This window comes from Anastrepha obliqua, chromosome 3 (assembly GCF_027943255.1).
Source record: "Anastrepha obliqua isolate idAnaObli1 chromosome 3, idAnaObli1_1.0, whole genome shotgun sequence".
Taxonomy (NCBI): domain Eukaryota; kingdom Metazoa; phylum Arthropoda; class Insecta; order Diptera; family Tephritidae; genus Anastrepha; species Anastrepha obliqua.
In genome coordinates, this window is record NC_072894.1 from 139,597,283 (window position 1) to 139,602,223 (window position 4,941).

Consider the following 4,941-nt stretch of genomic DNA (forward strand, 5'->3'; position numbering starts at 1 on the left):
TTTCTTTCTATACAAAAAAATTCTTTAAAAATCGTGTTTATTTTACGCGTGTAGAGTGGTGTTACCCCTTAAGCGATAACAATATTTTAGTTTAGCCAATTACATTTAGTGTGACTTAATTCATTTCTTTTCTTAATAATCCTTCGCAGCGGTTCGTTTTTTAGAAGAGTTCTACGCAAAAATACTGTGGATTCTATCGAAACTGAAGAAAAAATTATTATTATTATTATTTTTTTTTATTTAATATCTCGAATAATAATAAAAAATAATAATAATAATAAATTAAATAATTACATTACCTCTTGAACATCGTTAACATTATATTTTAATACAGAATTTTGTAATACAGAATTTTGAAAGCAGAATTTTAGAAAGCAGAATTTTAAAAAAGCAGAATTTTAAACAAGCAGAATTTTAAAAAGCAGAATTTTGTTTTTAGAATTTTGTACATACAGAATTTCGACACCAACCCATAAAAAACAACTAATACTAAGCCATAGAAAAAGTTTTTTCTAATAGCGTTCGGCGCCCAGCAGGCAATGGCAAACCTCCGCGCGTATTTCTGTAAGGAAAAAGCTCTGTATAAAAAATCATTTGCCGCTCAGAGTCTGCTTAAAACTGAAGGCCCCTCCATTTGTGGAATAGCATCACGCCGCCACAAGTAGGAGCAGGAGCTCGGCCAAACACCTAACAGAGTGAAGTGTACGCGCCAATGATTTACTCTATTTTTAATACTAAGACATAATAATTTAATTAAGACAACATATATTAATGTATTCATTTAAAACCGCTGGTTTAAGTGATTGCCAATTCTTTGCAAACTCAAGTTATCAGTGAAAACTATGCTCGGGGTTTTTGTTTAATTTTTTTGGTAAATGCTTTGGTAGATTTGGTTCTAGTAAACGAGATAACGGTATTTGAAACTTTGGCATAATTGCGTTCTGGATACTCCAACAGACTAAACTCCTACCTATCCAGAATCGCCCCCGACATACTGAACATATGTCCCGCATGAGAAGGCACACCGCACGATACTAAGCACCTTCTCACAAGCCACATCAAACATACTCATCTAAGACCCCTCTCCCTCTGGACGCAACCTGTCGAAACAGCACGTTTGCTGGGCCTACCGTTATATGAGTTAGACGAAGACGACCGGTAACTGCATTGCAGCGGCAGGGTTTAGTAAGCTGCTACAACAACAATTTTGTAACTACGTTTTAATATGTTTTTTATTAATTTTTTTTATATCAATTTTTTTTCGATTTTTCATAAATTTTCTTGTATTTTAACTTTTTTTTTTTGTGTCGATGGCCATTATAGTTTGCACTCTTATCTCTAATTAGGTTTAAGTTCTATATATTTTCATAATAAACAATAATAATGTTCTTTTTAAGTGTTAAAGCTATTCTGCAATCATTTTGCACAGTACTGTTTTTTTTAATATAACCTCAACCTTATTTCTGAAAATCTTCAATACAAAGATTAATGTGTTTTTTATTTTTATTATTATTTTTCTATTTTTTTATATTTTTTTAGCTTATAGCTCTCTTGGAACTGAATAATCAAATGTGATTTCAATAGAAGCTATAATTCACGTATGGATATAAAAAAAGCATATTAAAATGTATTGCAAACACATTATTTGTCCATACATTAAGCATGAAACGGTTTCCCATTTCAAAATTTATGATGTAAAGTTGCTTTTAATGAGTCTCAAGCATCATTTATGAGTTTAAATTCATTTTTAAAATTTTAGTGCTATATTTTATTCGCCATTTTGAATTTTGAAATTCAATTTTTTTCGTGTCAGTATCAGCGACTCCAAAAACCGCCGCCTATCCAGTTTCAAACCATGACAAAGCGCAAAAACATCGGGGTCACCTTGTTAACTTTAGCAGTAAATTTTTCGGAATCTTGTTTTCGCTCGTTAAGTGGTCTCTTTTAACTGCACAAGGCAGGCACATAGTTGGTTCCTATACGAAAAAGTCTTTCTCTGGTGTAAGTTTTTCTACTTTTCTACTATATCTGATAATTTTTGAAGGTCTGATGTTGATGATTGAAAGCCACTTTGAATTAAAAAAAAAATTACCATAAGGAATTGGTCCATGGGTAAGTGGTTGATCATGTAAATAAAAATTTTCGCCAAGTAAATTTTTTTCTAACCGACTTATATCTAGTTTCAAATTGCATTAAGCAGAAATTCAGTTAAGTTTTTTTTTGTTTTCAAATACTAGTAACTGACGACTAAGCATTTGCTCGTGTTGAGATCCTTTGTGGACTGCCATGCTGCTCTAGAGTTGAAGTTATGATAAGATTAATATTAGTTTGGTGAAAAAATCAAAAATGGCTGGAAGGAATCGACGAAACCAAAATTGCACGTAATTAGCTGTTTACTGTTACAGTATCGACACCAAAAACATCATTCACAATTTCAGCGCCCCGGCTTTCATTTTCGCCTTTATCATAGAAAAATTTTAAAATGTACCGAATTCGAATTTTCTCTTTAACTTCCATTGTTAACACCCTGTAACTCACAACAGAATGGAACAAACCAAAAAAAAAAAAACAGCAAAAGAATTTTTTTAATGTGAAATGTCACCTTGACAACGAGCATAATTTTTAAGTCATTTGATCGATGCTTTACGAGATATCGATCACTACAGCCATCTACCGAGAAAATAATGGATTTTTTCACCTAAATTAATATTTAGGGTCAGTTTTTACGCGCAAGTTCAACACTCTGCCTTCCAACTAAACTAACTTTAAGCGCTCGATTTTGCAGGCTTAAACTCAGTTTAAAAATTCACCACAGTGAAACTGGCGCTGAAAAAATGGCCTCGAGGCAATTTTTAAAGCCAACGTTGCTTTTTACTGTGACTGGTCAATAGTAGTTTAAAGGGATACTCTTTATGTGCGTATGTATATTTTTTTGAATAAAATATTTGTATTTATGAATGTCTGGTGGTTGGCTATGCAGACTTTTCGAACATAGCAACATTTCACCCGATCTTGCTCGTAAATATTAAGAAACAAATATTTGGAAACAGCAAAAATCGTATACCAATTTGCCGGTTGCACTGAAAATAATTTATTAAATAAAACCAATAATATGAGGGTGACATCAGTTGGTAATAGTTGGCGAAAATTGTGTATTTTTATAATGTACAATAATATTTTTTATATAATATGTATTATATTTCTCTATGTTATATGTTTGGTGATTGTATTCCAACGTAATTTAAAAAAAAAATTACATAGAAAAATTTTTTTTCTTAAGAAATCGATTGATTTGAAAATATTTGTAAATATATATTCGCGCGATAAATTGAATTTACATTACATACATACATATGTGTGAGTAAATATATACCGTAATATATGTCGTGGACTTGCGCCCTCTACCTTAAATAATTCGAATATGTACTCGTATGTAAAAAAAAAATTGTAAAGTTTTGTCATCAACGAAATAAATTAACTTGAACGACACATAAGTAGACATAAGATAATGTAGACATTAGAGTTTTATGTACTGATTTGCCAAAAAAATATTGTAATATGTGTATGTATTAAGTGAAGCTTTTTCGATAACTATTTTTCTTCCTGCCACAAATTTTGAATTAAATTTTTTCAAAATCAAATTTTTTGCCATACCAAAATAATTTATTTTATACCTAAGTGAGCAGAAATTGGCTCACAGACTCCTGTCGCTGTTGCGACTAGTTCCCGGAGACTGTGTGAGTGAGTTCTCTGGAGACCGTAGAAGGTGTGCTACCTTTTTCTCGAATGTGATGCTATAGTAAATGCGATGTTATAAGGTTGAAAGAAAGGCACCTATGCTGAGCGCTCAGCCCAGCTTATTAGCCGAACTCGGTTTGGATTCTCATCCGTGCTGTGATGAGTAGAGCGCACAAAAGACCATGAGGTGGAAGTGCGAACCTCATTCTCATTCATTTATTTATTTCTAAGTGAGCAGCAAAGTAGAGACCTATGAAAATTGTTGTCCGTATTTCGAAGTACCTACAAATGCCACCAAATAAAGGGTTTTCCAATAACAGGTGTTATTGGTGAATGTATTGCGCTATCTAAAGACGAGAGAAATTTTTTATGGCCGGAATTGGATGGTATTGATCTGGACAACGTTTATTTTTAACAAGACAACGCTACGTGCCCCACAAGCAACGAAGCCATTGATCTTTTACGGGAAAAGTTTCCGGACCGTGATATCTCTCGAAGAGGTGATCACAATTGGCCACCGAGATCTTGTGATTTAACACCTTGTGACTTTTCTTTGCCACGTGAAAGAGAAGGTCTACGCCAACAGCCCAGGGTCGATTCAAGACCTGAAAGATGGAAATCTGAGGCTATCGAGTACATAGGGCAGCCACTTTGCAATTCGGTTATGGAAAATTTTATAAAAAGGATATTGTCCTGTAAGCGTGGTCGTGGTGGCTATTTGCCTGATAATATTTTCCACTATTAACGGCATACCTTCCTCTTTATAATGAAATAAACATCCGATCATTTATATTAATAAATAGCATTTTTCTTTGAATATCAAAATAACACCACTTAATGGAAAACCCTTTACCAGCCTATTCGCTGCTATATTCAAAGGGTTCCTCGAACACCTTGAATTTTCTTGGACAACTGATGAATATGTCTCTGGACGTGTTAAGAGACATGATCCTCTTGGTAGTTCCATAATAAAAACCTCACTGACGGTAGGAAAATTAAACTTAGTAGCTCTTTTACCAACGGGCTGCCGTAGCCGAATGGCTTGTGCGTAACTACCATTCATAAATGCGTAGGCTCGAATATCCGAGCATGAAACACCAAAATGAAAAACTTATTCTGAGTTTTATTTTTCAAATAGGAGTAAGCGCGTTAGCTCCTCTGAAAATTAACGAGTAACGAGGTGCCAACCATTGCTTTGCTGTT